The 20213-nt window shown below is 44.7% G+C and overlaps 1 long non-coding RNA gene across 2 annotated transcripts; it reads left to right on the forward strand.

Annotated features, from left to right (window-relative positions):
• The first annotated feature begins 1428 nt into the window (after positions 1–1428).
• LOC134808126 (uncharacterized) lies at positions 1429–19273 on the forward strand. 2 transcript variants are annotated; one of them, XR_010150454.1, is made up of 4 exons: positions 1458–1546; positions 7589–7944; positions 12973–13030; positions 18478–19273. It is a non-coding gene; the product is annotated as an uncharacterized LOC134808126 (long non-coding RNA). The 2 variants fall into 2 exon arrangements; XR_010150455.1 differs by lacking the exons at positions 12973–13030; positions 18478–19273 and adding an exon at positions 8579–8875 and having other exon boundaries at positions 1429–1546.
• Positions 19274–20213: the final 940 nt, after the last annotated feature.

Consider the following 20213-nt stretch of genomic DNA (forward strand, 5'->3'; position numbering starts at 1 on the left):
AAGAGCTGTTTGGAAGGTAGCAAGCATATGAACCTAAATGAAGACAGGAATTACTACATGTTATTCTCTGGTTTATTTTGATGACAAAGTCCCCCTACTGATAAAACATTGCATTATTTCATCTTTCAACCTTGAGGGACAGAATCCTTGAAGACCCAGCTCAAAAATGTTCTCTAGCGCCGGGCGCGGTGGCTCATGCCTGTAATCCTAGCACTTTGGGAGGCCGAGGCGGGCAGATCACGAGGTTAGGAGATCGAGACCATCCCGGCTAACACGGTGAAACCCCGACTCTACTAAAAATACAAAAAAATAGCCAGGCGTGGTGGCGGGCGCGCGCCTGTAGTCCCAGCTATTAGGAAGGCTGAGGCAGGAGAATGGCGTGAACCCGGGAGGCGGAGCTTGCAGTGAACCGAGATCGCGCGACTGCACTCCCGCCTGGGCGACAGAGCGAGACTCCCTCTCAAAAAAAAAAAAAAAAAAAAAAAAAAAAAAAGGCCCCTAGCTCGATAGCTTACACAGCTTTCCCAGCCAGTAGGTCACCCCACTGTCATTCTTCCATTAGCTCTTGGGACTGTTATGCGCTGTTTACTTGTTTTGCAACGGATTATGAACTGCGTGAAGGCAATATCCTATCTTTTGTATTAGTATTATTTCTAGGGCCTAGCTGAAATATAATAGATACTCAGTGAACTTTGTAGGAGGGAGGGAGGGATGGATACATTAAAAGAAATGGAGAAAGTCTTCTTAAATCCTAACAGTACAAACTTGAGTTCTTTTCTAGGTGAGGTAGACCTGGAAATGTTAGAGATTCCACAAGGAGGCACTAGAGTTCCACCTGTCTCCCTCCGCCGAGAAAAGCCGGAGCCAACTAAGTCTTGCCCCAGCTGGTACCTTGTAGCAGATGCCTGCTTTAAGCCGAGTAAGCCAAGAAAGATGATTTGAATGAGGATTGAGGGAGGAATGAGTGCAGGGAGGCCACAACACTGTTATGGTAAAGAAATGATCATTTTAAAGGGACTTCAATAGAAAGCCCCCCACCCCCATCTCTGGACAACATCCTACTCCTAGCGCTGGGAGCCATGTATCCAAACAATAGGGTATTCTTTTCTCAGTCCAGTTTTTCCGCCTCCTCTAATTAAGCAAAACACTAAGGCTCATAAAATATTGGGTTATCATTCTAGCGCCACAGTATTTCCCAATTGAGTGCTCTCTTCCTTATTCCATGATAGATCACAGCTGTCACAAATATTACCATTTCCTCCTTGGTAACCTCCCAAGAGGTCACTGAAACTTTCATCCTGGACCTCTGAACCCTAGATTTCTGTGTAGGCTGACAAGAAAGAAAAAAAATCCTTTTAAATTTCAAATATATATCTAACTCCTATGAGAGACCTGGAAATGTAACCATGGAAACCAGAGCATGAATGTAACCATGGAGACCCATTGAAACCAGCTGGGCCATTACCATCTAGAAGCTGGTGGGGATGTGGCAATTAGAAGGACTGTTAGCCCTAGTTAATGTGGTCAAGCGATGTCAATTGTTTAGGTGAGTGTTTTACAGACATTTAAGTAATTTCTGGGTACTGCCAATGCTTTAAAATGTTCGAGGGAAGGCCTTTTCGTAGGACTTCCTATGTTAGACTAATTTCTGAAGGATCCTCCACATCTTTCTCCCCAACCCTCTTACCACACCTCCAGAGTCATGACTTAATCAGTCGTTCATTCAGCAGACACACGCTAATTGCCTTGTAATCACCTTGGTGTGCTGGGCACTACTGGATCCCATCGTATACATTATATAATATGGTGTATATACAGATATATACATTATCTGTACCTATCCCAGTTCATATACATTGTCTGTCCTAGCAGCTTTAATGCCCAGGAAAATCCTGAATAAAAGGGTCCATTTATCAAGAGGCTTCTTTACCAGAATCTGTCAGAATTTGGGTTTGTGTTTTCAGTAAGTGAGATGAGAACTAGACTTCTTTCATTTTGAAGGAAATGTTCATTATTCCAATGTCATAGAAGTCCTTCACAAAGTCAGACCATTCTCTCCGTCCCATTTCTTTTCTTCTTTCCCTGTGTGCATTACAACCCCATCACTCCTCCGGCAACCACAGGTTCAAAGGCCTTGATGACAGTTTGTCAGGGGAGCTGCTTTGTTGTGTGTTTTGAACACCAGTGTGGTGAAAAGGTAGAGTGCAGTGTCAAATCACCTGTGCCTGCCACTTACCCATGTGTCACCCTAGACAAGCTATTAAACCTTCCTAAGCCTCAAGTTTCCTCATCTATAAAGGGGAAATAAAACCAATCTCTTTAGGTTATTCAGTGACAACTTCACTCAACTGTGAAACTTTAAACTGCTACCAAGTTTTATCTTCTGGTTTTATCTTTACTTCCCGATATCACTCAGCAGTCTTTCATGTTCTTAGCCCTTTCTCCTATTTTACTCAACAGGTGGTCTAAATGTTTACAACTTCCAACAATGCATTCAAAACCAGCCGAGCATGGTGGCTCACGTGTGTAATCCCAGCACTTTGGGGGGCCAAGGTGGGAGGATCACTTAAGCCTAGGAATTTGAGGACGGCCTGGGTGAGACCTAGTGAGAACCCATCTCTACAAAACAAATTTCAAAATTAGCTGAGTGTGCCTGTAATCCCAGCTACTCAGGAGGCTGACGTGGGAGGAGCACTTGAGCCTGGGAGGTGGAGGTTGCAGTGAGTGAAGACTGCACCTCTGCCCTCCAGCCTGGGTGACAGAGTGAGATCCTATCTCAAAACAACAACAAACAAACAAACAACCATCTGTCTCAGCAGAAAATGATGGAGACAATGATGACAACCGCAGTTGTTATATGAGGCTTATTATATACCAGACACTGTTCTAAGCACTTCACATATTTTAACTCATTTAATTCTTACCACAATCCATTGAGGATTATTGTCATCTCCATTATGCGGATGAGAAAACTGAGGCACAAGGTGTTAGGGAAATTTCCCAAGGTCATAAGCTACAGAATGGCAGAAAAGCATTTGAACCCTAGTAGTGCCTGCAAAGTCTGCCCTTTCAGCCACTGTTCAATAGTCAGGCTTTCTCCAGTGATAATGTTCACTGTGAATAGAGTCCAATGGATGTGAATGAACTCCCTCAGATGTCTCCTGTTCAACGCCAACATCTGCCTGCACTAACCCGCATCTTCATCAACCCCTAGTCCATGTTTCAGAAGAAAAAACCAGCCTTCCTCTAATCCTCCCACCCCAATTTCAAGTTCCTTGCTCCCTCAGTTACCCCTTTGTTTCTGATCCCCAATCCTTCCTCTCACTTGGCATCTTCCTCTCAGTATGTCAGCAGGTGCAAGCCCATCCTGCCTTATATATTTTTTCCCCATTCTTGAACTTGGCTAAAATGTCCTACCTTACTTTTTTATTTTATTTTATTTTATTTATTTATTTATTAACTTATTTATTTTGAGACAGAGTCTCACTCTGTCGCTCAGGCTGGAGTGCAGCTCACTGCAACTTCTGCTTCCCAAGTTCAAGCGATTCTCATGCCTCAGCCTCCCCCAAGTAGCTAGGATTACAGGCACCCGCCGCCATGACTGGCTAATTTTTGTATTTTTAGTAGAGACAGGGTTTCACCATGCGGCGCAGGCTGGTCTCGAACACCTGACCTCAAGTGATCTGCCCACCTCGGCCTCCCAAAGTGCTGGGATTACAGGCGTGAGCCACCGCGCCCAGCCCCTACCTTACTATTTTCAACACCACTTGAGTCTCTCTGCTTGTTATCCTCTCTCCTCTCCACAGTCAAGTTCCTGGCTCGAGTTGTCTATGCTTGTCTCCACCCCTTCATCTCCCATGGGTGCTGCACCCTCTGAGGTCTGGTTTCCTCACTTTACTGCAGTTGCTCTCCCGGTGGCCCCCAAGGTTGCTAAAATAAATGGCTTTGTATTTATTTATTTTTATTTTTTATTTATTTATTTATTTTTTTTGAGATGGAGTCTCGCTCTGTTACCCAGACTGGAGTGCAGTGGCGCGATCTCAGCTCACTGCAAGCTCCGCCTCCTGGGTTCCTGATAAATGGCTTTTTAAAAGCCTCAGTCCCACTTCTCTCTGCAGCATTTAACTCTGTTGATCACTTTCTCCCCTTTAAAACCTTCGCCTCCCTTGGCCTGACCTTCTTCTGTGCTTCCACTCTGGATTTTCCTTCTCTGTCTCCTTTACTGGCTCCTCCCTCATGGCCTATTCCTTACTTTGGGGTATGCTTCTGGACCCTTAACCTGCTCTTCCTCTCTCTGGGCACTGTCAGTATCATGTCTGTATCTTCAACTAAGCCTCCATTCTGAATTCACATCAATGGATAAAAATGGCAATTGACTATCTCAGCTGCGTGATCTGTGGACTCCCCATCCTCAACTCAACACTGCATCCACCCAGAAGCCCAAGTCACAATATCTGAAGTCATTCTCCAGTCCTTCATCCCTCTGACAGGCATCTCCATGACCCCTCATATATAGCTTTCTGTTCCTTGTTCTGACCCCTCCACTACTGCCTTAGTCATCCTTTCTCTCCTAAAATATTAAAATCACCTCACCAGTCTCCCTTCTCCTTAAGCCTCAACCGTAAGGATACCAGTGAGATCTTTCTAATATGCATATCACTCCATTCCACAAAACCAAAAGATCCCTAATGCCAACATAATGAAACCAATTCCTTTGCATATGACCTGACTCCCATCTCTCTCTTCAGCCTCACCAGTTGTCTGGCCACCTCCCTAACCCCTGCCTTTCTAGCACCGTGGCTACAGTACTGGGCCAGATGGAATGGCCCCAATCATGTCTCTCACACCTCCCTACTTGGCACATCCATTCCTTCTTTCTGGAACATTTCCCTAGGGTGTTCATCCGGCAGACTCCTCCCCCGTATTCTCTACTTCCTCTTTGCCACCGCCCTTCCCTCACAGGCCTGGCTTTCCTTGTGCCTTTTACATACTCTCATCCAACAATTCTCTGCTTGCATTATAATCGTTGGACTCATCTATTTTCCTTCTTAGACTTACTAGTTCTTCAAGGACAAGTACTACTTATTTGTTGTCCTTGTATTTTTTGTCCCATCAGTGCCCCACAAAATTTCTCGACAACAGTAGACATTTACTAAACATTAGATATTAATATTGTTATCAAGGAGACAGCAGAGAAACTGCCTTGGCAGCTAACACTTTCCATCATCGTCACCACCATCAACATCAGAAAGCACACACCAAATGCCTCTGTAACTGAACAGAGACCTGACCATGTCGTAACTTAGACCAAGTTAGTAGAGATAGTATCCTCATGTGTGTGACGTACACTCATTGGTATACAGACCTCATCAATGCACAGACCAGGTGAGCGGTTACACTAGATGACTTCTTTTTTTTTTTTTTTTTTTGAGACACAGTCTCACTCTATTGCCCAGGCTGGAATGCAGTGGCGTGATCTCGGCTCACTGCAACCTCCACCTGCCGGATTCAAGCAGTTCTCCTGCCTCAGCCTCCCGAGTAGCTGGGATTACAGGTGCACGCTGCCACACCCAGGTAATTTTTGTATTTTTAGGAGAGATGGGGTTTCACATGGTGGCCAGGCTGGTCTCGAACTCCTGACCTCAGGTGATCCACCCACCTCGGCCTCCCAAAGTGCTGGGATTACAGGCGTGAGCCACCGTGCCTGGCTAGTACTAGATGATTTCTAAGGTCTCTTCAAAGTCACATCCTGTGAATGGAGGCATTAAACCAAGACATCCAATTAAATCAACCACCATGTGCACACTTATGACGCACAAGCTATTGCACTAAATGCTGTAATAAATGGATAGGAATGAACACTTACCAGTATTTAGATCAAAGGCAAATACAATTAAAGGCCATTTCAATATGAGACTGGGTAGGTAAATAGGAGAAGACAAAGGAGGATACTCATTCAATTAGCTCAGCTGACATTTGTCAGGGCCCAGCTCTTTGCTGGGTCAATGTCGGAAGCTGGGTGGAACAATGAAAACCATGTGGTCTCTGTCCTCTATATGCTCCTGGCCCAGCAAGGCAGACAGCCACACAGCCTTCAAACGCAAAGGGCAGGGAAAGAGGGCTGCAATTAATTCTGTCTAGAAAGGTAAGGCAGGTCTTAAGAAATTTCTCAGTCATGACATTTGGTCTGGCTCTTGAGGGGCTAATGGGTTTTTTCAAGTGTAGAAGAGAGAGTTCCACAGCGAGGGAACAGAATGAAAAGGAGGACATAGGCTCCAATGCTGAGGCACCTTGGAAACCATTGATTTTCCCAGGTCACAAGCAGCAGCAGCTGAGCCACTATCCCGAACTCCACATGAGAACATCGGCTTCATGAGCCCCACAGGCAACGTGTGCAGGGTCTGGAGAATGATGGCTGGGGCACAAGATGTGGGTTCAGAAGTGGAGAAAGCAGGGTCACCAAGGTTAATACGTGTCATTATTCAGGTGTGCAGAAAGTAAACTATTTTCTCTTTTTTTTTTTTTTGAGACAGGGTCTTGCTCTGTCACCTAGGATGGAGTGCAGTGTTTTGATCATAGCTCACTGCAGCCTCAAACTCCTGGGCTTAATCAATCCTCCCACCTCAGCCTCCCAAACAGCTGGACCACAGGCTTGTGCCACCACACCCAGATAATTAGCTTTAAAATTTTGTAGAGACAGAGGTCTCATTATGTGACGTAGGCTGGTCTTGAACTCCTGGCCTCAAGAGATCCTCCCACTTCACCCTCCCAAAGTATTGAGATTACAGGCATGGGCCACAGAAGTGACTAAATATTTAATACAATAATTTGGCCATCCATGTAGGTCACCTATGTCCATGTGTGTGTCTTATGCCCACCTTGCCCTCTGCTTCTCTCCCTAAGGGAGCATGGAAGATTATGGTTTTTATAACCTCATGATGGCCAAAAAGAGTTGGGGACTTCAAGAACATAGGCAGCATCTCTTTCCTCCAGAGTGCTCCTGGCAGGGCTGGCATTTGAGGCTGAAATTCCATGGCTATCCTAGTCTAACTTAGCTTGACCTGGCCCAGGGGTGCTGCCTGGACTATGAACACTTACTGGGTCCCCTAAGTCTGTCTGTGTTTCCCATTCAACCCTGGCTTGAGTGCTGTTCACTGCACAGTTCTTTGCTGTGGAACTACTTCTCCTCCACCATGTCAATCTCCTCAGCTAAACTCTAGATTTTATCTGTAACATACTGGCATCAAGGGAGGCTTTAAACAACTAACTCTCAGAGACTGTCCAAGATGAAATGGGTGCACCCGGGAGTCATTCGAAATACTTAAAAGCCAGTAAAGTACAAGCACCATACAATCAGCATGGAAACTGGTCCTTATGAATCAAAACTGGCTGCAACCTCCCCAAGTGGCTCTGTGAGTGCAGAATGGTACAGGGGCATCCTGTAAGAAGGCCCCATCCTCCCCTGATTTACTGTATACTACCTGCTCTCCAGGCACGTTTCGGCCCACTCTGTTTTCCCATCTCACTCCTCTTGTTCTCTCCACAGTTCCTCACACCTCAAAAGGCTTTTATTTCATTTATCACTCAGTTTTTAGGTGCAAGGAACAGAACCGACGCTGCTGGACTTAAGGAGCAAAGGAATTTATCAGAAGGATATTGGATGGCTTGCAGGAACCTGAGAGGCCCAGAGCCAGGCACTGAGGCTCTGCAGCCAGGAACAATTGCCCACAAGAAAGCCTTAGAAACACTTCTGTGCTGGACCCCACAAGTTCCACCACTGACAACACGGGATCAATAATGCGGCTACGGTCACTGCCATCATCTGCTCTGTACCGCACCTGCTTCTTCCAAACCCCTGATTTCTCATCAATCAGGGTTAGGGAAGATGTCCCTGACTGGCATGTGCCTTCAGTTGTGCTCAAGGAGCTGGAAAAGCAAGATCTGGTACTTTCTGATTCTCTAGTGGGAATGGGTTCTGCTCAAATAGAGAAAGGGGCTTTCAAGGTTGGCCTGTCAGTGTGACTAGCACACTCTACTCTTCCCTCCTGGTTTATTTTCCCACTATAGATAGAGTGATACTTATCTAGCTGTCCTAGCCTTAAGGGGTGGGAATGCCAGGTTTACAAATAAAAATACAGGTCGGGCACAGTGGCTCACGTCTGTAATCCCAGCACTTCGGGAGGCCAAGGCAGGCAGGTTGCTTGAGCTCAGGAGTTCGAGACCAACCTGGCCAATGTGATGAAACCCCATCTCTACTAAAAACACAAAAAATTAGCCAGGCATGGTGGCACACACCTGTGGTCCCAGCTACTTGGGAGGCTAAGGCACGAGAATTGCTTGAACCCAGGAGATGGAAGCTGCAGTGAGCTGAGATCGCGCCACTGCACTCTAGCCTGGGCAACAGAGTGAGACTCCCTATCAAAAAAAAAAAAAAATACGAGATGCCCAGTTATATTTAAATAAACAGCAAATTTTTTAGTGTAATTATGTTCCATGCAATATTTGGAACATATTTATTCTAACAAATTATTCATTGTTTACCTAAAATTCACTGGGCATTCTGCATCTTCTCTGGCAGCTCGCCTTAGGAGTATCTTCTCTATGCTGCACTGCCTTTTCCTAAACTGAGCCAGGCTCCAGTTTCTGGGTGTGATAAAGATGCTGAAGTGCAAAATCCACCTTCAAGATGAAAGCCAGCTGCCTGATCCTGGTTTTGAGTGCCAAAAATTCGAAATTACCCAGTCTTTCTCTCGGCTTTCCTCCCATAACAGATGTGCATGTTCTCCAATCAGACAGACGCCTGGAGCCAGCTAAAGTACAGGTTGTGTCCTTGGGAAAGTGAAGGAGAAGCACATTAAAATTTTAAAAAACGATTACCCAGTTGCAATAACTAAAAGTAGAGTAAGTGGTGCAGAAAGATTTCATGAATTTTTATACTGGGCTCTCTCAAATTCCAGTACCTCAAGTTTCCTGTGACTCACGCTTTACAGGGCTTTAATAGGTGGTGAAGCTATAAAGCAATGAAACTGATTTTCATGTGTTACCACACATACATGGAGATGAGTCAACAACTACTTTTGCTCTCACCTCCCACATCCCAGGGTGGATCCATTACTCAATTGCCGATCTGTTCCTTTAATTCAAAAAGGCAAATGATTTTCAAAGCCACTGCATTTCAATATATTATAGACAAGATGCTAAAACTGTTTCCTAAGCTTTCTTAAAATTATAAATAACACAAACGAGGCACACAACTTTGCCAAATTCTTCTAAAGCAACCCACACAAAGACTTTACTCATTTACCCAAGTCTTAGACAAGGAATAATTAGACCTTCTCAAACCAATGTCAGCTCTCTCTGGGCTGCCAGACAAACCACCGTGGGATGTTTCCAAGCCACAGAAAACAAATGGTATCTGTGAGAGCTGGTGCTCATGCTGGAATATCTTTCGCTAGCCAGGCTCCATTCCTTGGGAAGAAACCCCATCTATGCTTCTCCTTAAATTAAGCCTTTTTTCAATTCCTCAAACATGCCTTGTCCTTCCCATTTTGGGGCCTTTGTGCAGTGTTCCTCCTTCTGGAACCCTCTTCTTTGCTTCATCCAGTGACCTGTCAGATCTCCGCTCAAAATCATTTCCTCTGGAAAAAGTCAGTTCCCTAAACCTCCTCACCCCGAGCCCTGTGGCTGGATCAGGGCTCCCTGTTACATGCTTTCAGAGTTCATGCTGCCACTCCTTCTTAGGCTTATAAGGCTATTGTTGTGTGATTTGGGGATTAAGGCCAACTCCTGTCTTACTCAGTCATGGATGTTTTGGCTGGGTGGCTGCTTGTCCGAAACCCCATCTCCCAGCCTTCCTTGCAGCTAGGTGTGGCCTCGTGACTGGAATCTGGCCAATGACATGCATTCAACTTCTGAGTGTAGCACTTAGAAGGAAAGGAGGGGAGCCTCCTCTTTTCTGTTTCTCCCTTCAACAGCCTGAAGGCAAATGTAATGGTGAACTGATAAGGGACAGGAGAGCAGAGGGACAAAGGGAGCCTGGGTGTCCATCGCCATCAATCCACCAGACTAGCTCCACTCACTATCTGGATTGTGAACCTGAGAACTGCACGACTTTCCTGGTTTGGTGGTGGTGGTGGTTGTTATTGTTGTTTGGAGACGGAGTCTCTGTCGCCCAGGCTAGAGTGCAGTGGTGTGATCTCGGCTCACTGCAACCTCTGCCTCCCAGGTTCAAGCGATTCTCCTGCCTCAGCCTCCCAAGTAGCTGTGATTAAAGGCGCATGCCACCATGCCAGACTAAGTTTTGTTTTTTGTTTTGCTTTTTGAAACGGAGTTTCTCATCGCCCAGGCTGGAGTGCAGTGACGCGATCTCAGCTCACTGCAACCTCCATCTCCTGGGTACAAGTGATTCTCCTGCCTCAGCCTCCCGAGTAGCTGGGATTACAGGTGCCTGCCACCACACAGGCTAATTTTTCATATTTTTAGTAGAGATGGGTTTTTACCATGTTGGCCAGGCAGGTCTCGAACTCCTGACCTCAGGCGATCCACCCACCTCAGCCTCCCAAAATGCTGGGATTACAGGCGTGAGCCACCACACCCAGCCTAAGTTTTATATTTTTAGTAGAGATAGGGTTTTGCCATGTTGGCCAGGCTGCTCTCAAACTCCTGGCCTCAAGTGATCCACCTGCCTCAGCATCCCAAAATGCTGGGATTACAGGTGTGAGGCACCATGCCTGGCCATGACTTTCCTGTTTAAGCCACCGTGCTGAGTCTCATGAAAGTAGCCTGTATCTAGCAAATGCAGATTGGAACCCAGAGCCACTTGATCTCAGAATTCAAGCTCTGAATGACCACCACATGATGTTTTCCACACCATGGGCCTCTTCTCTATTATACATGTTACCGTACATCTTACATTTCACAGATCATATAGCAGACCACTTTGATGAACGTGGGGCTCACTTCCTGGATCTGTACTAGATCCCAGAGTGAATATGGTGCCCTCCAATTCATGCAATTCTCCTGCCTCAGCCTCCCAAGTAGCTGGGATTACAGGCATGCACCACCACACCTGGCTAATTTTTTGTACTTTTAGTAGAGACAGGGTTTCACCATGTCGGCCAGGCTGGTCTTGAACTCCTAACCTCAAGTGATTCACCCACCTCGATCTTCCAAAGTGCTGGGATTACAGGTGTGAGCCACTGTACCCAGCCACGTTGTATGTTTGCCATACTTTTTCCTTCTCACTCAATTTCCATCTATGTTTTTAAACCCCTGAGAGTCTCTGATAAGGTCCTCAGGACCACCTTTGTTTCTATTATTATTAATAAGTAACTTGGTTCCCAGCGTGCCCTCACCCCTGCCCCATCACACTCAGGAGAAAGGAAAGCTGACCATGATGGAGAGTCCTGATCTTTCTTGGAGGCCAGCATCACTCAAGGCTGTTCCACCCCACTGCTATAAGTTTGGTGAAACCAAAGCTAAAGAGAAGCCTCCTGATATCAGGAAGCAAGTAGTTAGCCTTTTCTGCATAACTTATTTTTTTTTTCTGTTTCACATATAATTTTATTTGTTTTTTGTTTTGTTTTGTTTTGTTTTTGAGATGGAATTTCACTCTGTCACCCAGGCTGGAGTGCAGTGGCACGACCCGGCTCACTGCAACCTCCACCTCCCGGGTTCAAGCAATTCTCCTGCCTCAGCCTCCCAAGTAGCTGGGACTACAGGCATGCACCACCATGCCCAGCTAATTTTTGTATTTTTAGTGGAGATGGGGTTTTGCCATGTTGGCCAGGCTGGTATCAAACTCCTGACCTTAAGTGATCCACCTGCTTCGGCCTCCCAAAGTGCTGGGATTACAGGCGTGAGCCACCGCGCCCAGCCACATATAATTTTACATAGATGCACATCATTGGCTATTTGGGCGCAATGCTTCCTCTTTTTTTTTTTTCTGCTTGATTTCCCCCTTCTCTTCTTCTCCTTTCTCCCCTCCAGCAGCAGCCATTGCTCCACTAACACACACAACAAGCCAGATCACCAACCAAGTATGCACACTCCTGTATTTTTCTCCATGCTTACAAAATCTTGTGTAGAAATTGGGAGTTTGGACATTTTCTTCTTCATAAAAGTGAGAACGTGGCTGGGTATGGTGGCTCACACCTGTAATCCCAGCACTTTGGAAGGTCCAGGTGGGTGAATCACTTGAGGTTAGGAGTTCAAGACCAGCCTGGCCGACATGGTGAAACCCTGTCTCTACTAAAAGTACAAAAAATTAGCCAGTGTGGTGGTGCATGCCTGTAATCCCAGCTACTTGGGAGGCTGAGGCAGGAGAATTGCATGAACCCAGAAGGCAGAGGTTGCAGTGAGCAAAATTTGTGCCACTGCACTCCATCCTGGGCATCAGAGTGAGACTCCATTAAAAAAAAAAAAAAGTGAGAACATATTATATACACTTTTCTGCATCTTCCTTTTCTCATTCAACTATATCTCATGAACATCTATTTAAATCCATTGGTTTAGATTTATTTCATTATTTTTAATGGCTGATGCTGATTAATAATTCATTATATTGATATGCCATAAATTATTCAGCCATGGGCTTTGTTTTGTGCTTTTTGTCACAACAAATAATGCTGCAATAGCATCCACGTGAACTAGTGGTTTCATCTCTGTGGAATAGATTCCCAGGCATGAGCTTGCTGGGTCAAAAGCCATGTTTAATTTTAATCAACATTGTCTTCAATTGCAATGGCTTGATTCCTTCACATTATCCTTTTTTTCTCCCTAGCTTCCTACAATTCTTCATTTTCCCCTCTTCCCTGCTACATCCTTTCTTGCTTCTATTTTCTATAATTAAATTAAAAGGCTGAAATGTTTTATTTTAGGTCAATCTTACAGGCTAAAATGTAAAACATTTGTGCTACTATATAAAAATGCAATAAATATTATATAATAAAGAAATCCCCATTGTTTTAAAAGGCTTAAAGAAAGAAGCCCTCTTCTGCCTGAGACCAAGTAATCAACAATGTAACTACAGGTTTGTAATATGATACCTATTTTTCCTCTCTTTCGTAGTTAATCAAAAGATACATTCACAAATTCTCAAACGCTATGGTAACTGAATATTATCAGTAGCAAATTATGCAGTCCCCTGCCAAAGTTTCCTAGGTAATTAATTATATGAGATATTGCTTTTCTGGAGCATCCTCTGCCCCCAAATCCCACTCCTAGGACGATTTATTCATTTGGCAAATATCTATACAGCTATTGTTATGTGCTAGGCACTGTACTAGATGTGGGGCACATACCAGGGAATAAGACGGACAAGATCCCATTCTCACAGAATGCCTAGTAGAAGGAAAAAATAGTGAACAACAAGTTATGCATGTTTTTGGATAATATTATTTTAGTTGGGGTAAAATACACATAGACTGTACCATCTTAATCATTTGTAGATGTACAGTTCAGTGGTATTAAGCACATTCACATTGTTGTACAACCATCACCACCATCCACCCACAGAGCTCTTTTCATCTAGCAAAACTGAAACTCTGTACCCATTAAACGATAACTGACCGCCCTCTCCCTCCACCTGCTAGTCAGCACCAGTCTTTCCTATCCCTGTGAAACTGACCACTCTAGGTACCGCATACAAGTGAAGTCACAGTATTTGTCTTTTTGTGCTATGTCACTTAGCATAATGTCCTCAAAGTTTATTCATGTTGTACTGTGTGTCACAATAGCTTTCCTCTAGAAGGCTGAATAAAATCCCATTGTAGGCATACACTGTATTTTATTTATCCATTCAACTGTTAATGGACAATTGGGTCGCCTCCACTTTTTGGATAATATTTTAAAGCTATTTTTGACCAGGCACGGTGGATCACTCCTGTAATCCCAGCACTTTGAGAGGCTGAGGTGGGCGGATCGCTTGAGTGCAGGAGTTTGAGACCAGCGGGGCAACATATGGAGACCCCATCTCTACAAAAAATACCAAAAAAAAAAAAAATTAGCTGGCCCAGTCTCTACAAAAAATACAAAAAAAAGAATGTAAGGGCAATCTGGCTGCAATATCTGTCACCCCACTGATCACCAGGGTTGATTTGGCTAATCTGGCTGGCTAGGAAGGTGTCCCCTTCCTCCCTCACGGCTCCATGTGCGTCCCTCCGGAAGCTGTGCGCTCAGTCAAAGGGGACGACCATCCCCAACAGAGGAGGACTGGTCTTCGGTCAAGGGTATACGAGTAGCTGCACTCCCCTACCAGAACCTCCATTCAAGCTCTCAAAAAATACGGGAAAAACATTAGCTGCTTGGGAGGCTGAGGTGGGAGCCTGAGCCCAGAGAAGTTGAGTGAGCCATGATTGTGTCACTGCACTCCAGCCTGGGAAACAGTGAGACCTTGTCTCAAAAGAAAAAGAGGTATTTTAAATTTTTTTAAAAGAGGTTTAAGTTTCCACACTAGACTTATAAAGCCAGTAAACACTGGCAAATTATTCTTCTCACATAACTTTAACTGCACATTCCCAGACAGAGTAAATATATATTTGACCTACTATTTTTAAAATATTAACCATTGTTTTTTCTCTCTAGCTATTTCCTTCCTCTCTCTGTGTTCTCCCCATTTAAATAGTGAGGCTGGCCAGACACACTGGCTCACACCTGTAATCACAGCAATTTGGGAGCCCAAGGCAGGAAGATCACTTGATCCCAGGAGTTTGCGACCAGCCTGGGCCACATAGCAAGACTCTCATGTCTTACCAAAAAAAAAGCTTGGGCAACATGGCGAAACCCTGTCTCTACAAAAAATACAAAAAATTAGCTAGGCATGGTGGCATACGCTTGTGGTCCTGGCTACTAGGTAGACTGAGATGGGAGGATCGCTGGAACCTGGGTGGTAGAGGTCACAGTAAGCCAACATCACGCCACTGCACTCCAGCCTATGCCACAGAGCGAGAGCCTGTCTCCAAAAAAAAAAAATAGTGAGGCCGTGTTCACTGCTTAGAGGAGGTGTTAGCAGCAAAAAGCCTTTTCCAAGGGTCTCTCTGGCCATGGCGTCCAATAGCCTAGGTACTTAGGTAGAACCATATAGGACTTTAGATTATCTTAACAGACAGCTTTATAGACAGGTAACACTGAAGATAAGGCGGGCACCCCCAACACCTTCCCCTCTTCTCCTCTTCACTCCAACTATAGAGGCTTAGTCCTACGTAACTATAGAAACTTTTGGGGTTGGGCGCTGTGGCTCATGCCTGTAATCGCAGCACTTTGGGAGGCTGAGGTGGGCAAATCCCTTGAGGTCTGGAGTTCAAAACCAGCCTGGCCAACATGGTGAAACCCCATCTCTACTAAAAATACAAAAGTTATCCAGCTGTGGTGGCATGCACCGGTAATCCCCGCTACTTGGGAGGCTGAGGTGAGAATCGCTTGAACCCGGGAGGCAGAGGTTGCAGTGAGCAGAGATCATGTCACTGAACTCTAGCCTGGGCGACAGAGTGAGACTCTTGTCTCAGGAAAAAAAAAACAAAAAACAAACAAAAAAACCCTTTAGGACTCCCAAATTGACTGAAACTATGATTCTATCACCATGGTTGAATGAGATCTTTTTTTTTTTTTTTTTTTTTTTTTGATACGGAGTCTGGCTCTGTCTCCCGGGCTGGAGTGCAGTGGCGCGATCTCGGCTCACTGCAAGCTCCGCCTCCCGGGTTCACGCCATTCTCCTGCCTCAGCCTCCCGAGTAGCTGGGACTATGGGTACCCGCCACCACGCCTGGCTAATTTTTTGTATTTTTAGTAGAGACGAGCTTTCTCCGTGTTAGCCAAGATGATCTCGATCTCCTGACCTCGTGATCCGCCTCAGCCTCCCAAAGTGCTGGAATTACAGGTGTGAGCCACCGTGCCCGGCCGAATGGGATCTTAAAATATAAATTAAGTTATATTTCTTGCTCACCTGAGGTGAACTGAAACCCCTACTCCTATATGCAGTTAATGAGTCTATTATAATGGTATTATGCTCTGTGAAAGAAGGACTGGAGTTCATGAGAGACTATAATGGGCATCCGATCTTGTTGGGAGAAAAGGGGGCAGCAGGCGATTGGGTTAGGCTTCCTTGAATTTGAGCTCAGATCTCAAGGACGAATATGAAGTAACTTAACGAAGGATGTGGTCCAAGCAGTTGTATCTCATCTCCAGTGCTTTTAGCTCCAACATTCTCATGTCCTTTCCCCCCACCAAAAATATTCCCACCATTACTTTGTTACCAGGAAAACTTGTCCAGCCACATCCCCTTTCAATAGCCTTAGTTTCTCAATTCTTAGATGCCCAAAGTGTCTTATGGATGTTATCATTTTCTAAGAGTTTTACATGGAAAATTTTCTTTCTTATTTGTTATTTATTTTATTCTTTTATTTATTTATTTTGAGTCAGGATCTCGCTCTGTCACCCAGGCTGGAGTGCAGTGGCACTTCTCGGCTCACTGCAGCCTCGACCTTCCAAGGCTCAAATGATCCTCTCACCTCAGCTTCTCAAGTAGCTGGGACCACAGGTGCACACAACCACACCTGGATAAGTTTTTGTATTTTTTGTAGCGATGAGATCTCACATTGTTGCCTAGGCTGGTCTCGAACCCCTGGACTCAAGTGATTCTCCAGCCTCAGCCTCCATAAGTGCTGGGATTACAGGCATGAGTCACCGTGCCTAGCCTATATTGAGAATTCTCTAGATGTTTTAAGATGCCATCTTGATTTTTGCAGCATATCTGTGACACATCTAAACATTTTCATACAACACAGGCATATCAACTCACATATTTTCCCCTCATAGTATTCATATGGAACCATAATACTCCACCTTTCGCCATACAAATCTACCATGTTGAGTAGCAAATGAAGGAAAAATATTTTCCCACATCATTAATTACTCCACTTTTAAGCAAATACTTTTCCTCTTTGGCTTTAGAACAGCTATTATGGCTGCCAGCTGGGATTCCCAGGAGGTTTAAGAGCATTAATCACCAGAATATGCTTTGTTCTTTTTTAAGGAAAATAAGACTAAATTAAGTTGAGCAAGATGGCTCATGCCTGTAATCTGAGAGACTCAGGAGGCTGATGTGGGAGGATCGCTTGAGGCCAGGAGTTCAATACCATTCTGGGCAGCATAGTGAGACCCCCATCTAAAAGACTAAATTAAAGACACACTCAGGTATTTTTCCCCTGGTTAGAAGAGGCACAAAATTTGGTGATTAACTTCCTAATACCCACTAGTGATTTTTTTCAGTTACTATAATTTTCGTAATTCTTAATTGAAATATCAGCAAATTAAAATTTAACTATTTAGCCTAAATCTATTAATATTTTCTGAGCTCCAAACTCCCAAATCCAATTGCCTTCTGACTTTATTTATTTATTTATTTATTTATTTATTTTGAGACGGAGTCTCACTCTTGTTGCCCAGGCTGGAGTGCAGAGGTGCAATCTCAATTCACTTCAACCTCTGCCTCCCAGGTTCAAGCAATTCTCCTGCCTCAGCCTCCTGAGTAGCAGGGATTACAGGCGCCAGCCACCATGCCCAGCTAATTTTTGTAGTTTTAGCAGAGACGGGGTTTCACCATGTTGGCCAGGCTGATCTCGAACTCCTGACCTCAGGCAATCCGCCCACCTCGGCCTCCCAAAGTGCTGGGATTACAGCTGTGGGCCACTGCACCTGGCCACCTTCTGACATCTTTTAAATTTCTCATGGGCATCTCAAGGTAATTATGTCCAAAACTGAATTCTTGATCTTTCTCTTCAAATCTGCTTTTCCACCAATCTTCTCATATTGATAAATATTATCAATATTCACCCATCTGCTCTATTTTTGGACTCTGGAAGGCACCACACACACTGTCCTTCAGCCTACAATGCACTTCTCCCACTCTTTACCTGAATGGCTTCTGTCTATCTTCAGCTTAAATGTCACTTCATCAAAGAGGCCTTCCCTGACCCTCTCTCAATCCAAATGGCATTCTCTCCTGTCCCCATACTTCTCTGTCACAGTGCTTATCACAGTTTTTCACGGTGTGTCTGAGGACTGCCCGTGCATTGCCTGGCCCCCCAGCCCATGTGTGAGTGTGGAGGAAACAGGAACCCTGGCTCCTGCTGTCAGTGCCCAGCAGAATGCTTATGGCAAAGCAGGGGCTCAGGATTTTTTGGATGAAGGAGTGAATTGTCCATATCTGTGTTTCGTAAAGTAAGGGCCACAGAAATCATTCTCTTGGATGACAATATGTGTTTCCAGACAGAAGGGTTCTGCGATCAAATAAGTTTGTTAAATAACTGAGTTAAACAAAGTTCAACAGGTTTCTGTACTGCAGGACATCTCAGAGCCTATAATTTATTAAGGAACACTGTGAATACAGAACCTGAAAGGGGAAGTGTATGTGATGTTTCTCAAACAAGTTACATTACAGAATCCTTATTTTACTGTCTTTTTATTTATTTTTTTTCTTTAGATGGAGTCTCACTGTGTCGCCCTGGCTAGAGTGAAGTGGCGCAATCTCGGCTCACTGCAACCTCCACCACCCAGGTTCAAGCAATTCTGCCTCAGCCTCCTGAGTAGCCGGGATTACAGGCACGTGCCACCAAACCCAGCTAATTTTTGTATTTTTAGTAAAGATGGGGTTTTGCCATGTTGGCCAGGCTGGTCTTGAACTCCTGACCTCAGGTGATCCACCCACCTCGGCCTCCCAAAGTGCTGGGATTACAGGCATGAGCCACTGCACCTGGCCCGTCTCTCTTTTTCTTTCTTTCTCTCTTTTTCTTTCTTTCTCTTTCTCCCTTCCTTCCTCCTTCCTTCCTCTTCCTTCCTCTTTCTTCTTTCTTTCTTTCTTTTTCTTTCTTTCTCTCCTCCTCTCTTTCTCTCTCTCTTTCAAGACAGGGTCTAACTCTGTTGCCCATGCTACAGTGCAATGGCACAATTATAGCTCACTGACTGCAGCCTCAAATCCCAGGCCCAAGCAATCCTCCCACCTCAGCCTCCAGAGTAGATGGGACTACAGGTGTGTGCCACCACACCTGACTAATTTTTTTAAATTTTTCTGTGGAGATGGGGTTTCACCACGTTGCCCAGGCTCTTCTCAAACTCATGGGCTGAAGCGTTCCTCCCACCTCGGCCTCCCATATTGCTGAGATTACAGGCATGAAACACCACGCCCAGCCTATCTTTCACGATGAGTGTTCTAAAGACCATATGGTGGAAATTCTAGCAAACAACAATAATTTGGCACTTAATAAATGGTTGGGTGCAGCAGCTCAGACTTATAATCCCAGCAATTTCGGAGACTGAGGTGGGAGGATCCTTTGAGTCCAGGAGTTCGAGACCAACCCGGGCAACATAATGAGATTCTCTCTACAAAAAAAAGAAAAAATTAAAAAGCCAGGCATGGTGGCACACACCTGTAGTCCCAGCTACTCAGGAGGCTGAGGTAGGAGGATTGCTTGAGCCCAGGAGGTCGAGGCTGCAGTGAGCATGATTGCACCACAAATGTTTCTTTTTAAAATATATATTTATATGTATTGTGCAGTCACTACCTAAGCCTTCTGTAAGCATCATTTTATTTACCTTTCACAATATTCCTAGATGTTATGTAGTTTATAGATGATCAAGCAGCTTGTAAGAGGTGCAGTCAGGGTTTAAATCTGCTCATTTTGACTTCAAAGCCTGAGCTCTTAATTACTAAACACAGACTCTCAAAAATATCCTCCAGAGGGTGAGGCAGTGCATGCCTCTAGTCCCAGCTCCTCAAGAAGCTAAAGCAAGAGGATCACTTGAGTCCAGGAGTTGAGTCCAGCCTGGGCAAAATAACATAGACACCCAATCTAAAAAAAAAATTCCTCCATACTTCTTCACACTATCTGCACATATAACCTGCTCTAGAGATAGAGGCAGCTCCACTTGTAATACAGTAGCATGTCTGACATGAAAGCTTTCTTGTAATATTATCTTTTCATGCATGTAGTAGTTTTCTATTATTGTGTAGCAAATTACACAAACTTAGTGGCTTAGAACAACACTCATTTCGGAGCCCACAGTTCTATAGGCCAGAAGTCTGGGCAGATTTGGCCGAGTTCTCTGCTCATGGTCCCATTTGGCTGATATCAAGATGTTCGCCAAGCTACATTTCTTGCTGGAAGCTCTCAAAAACAAAACAAAACAAAAAACGAAAAACTTCTTCCAAGCTCATTTGGG

Source organism: Pan troglodytes, chromosome 14 (genome assembly GCF_028858775.2).
Source record: "Pan troglodytes isolate AG18354 chromosome 14, NHGRI_mPanTro3-v2.0_pri, whole genome shotgun sequence".
NCBI classification, from domain to species: domain Eukaryota; kingdom Metazoa; phylum Chordata; class Mammalia; order Primates; family Hominidae; genus Pan; species Pan troglodytes.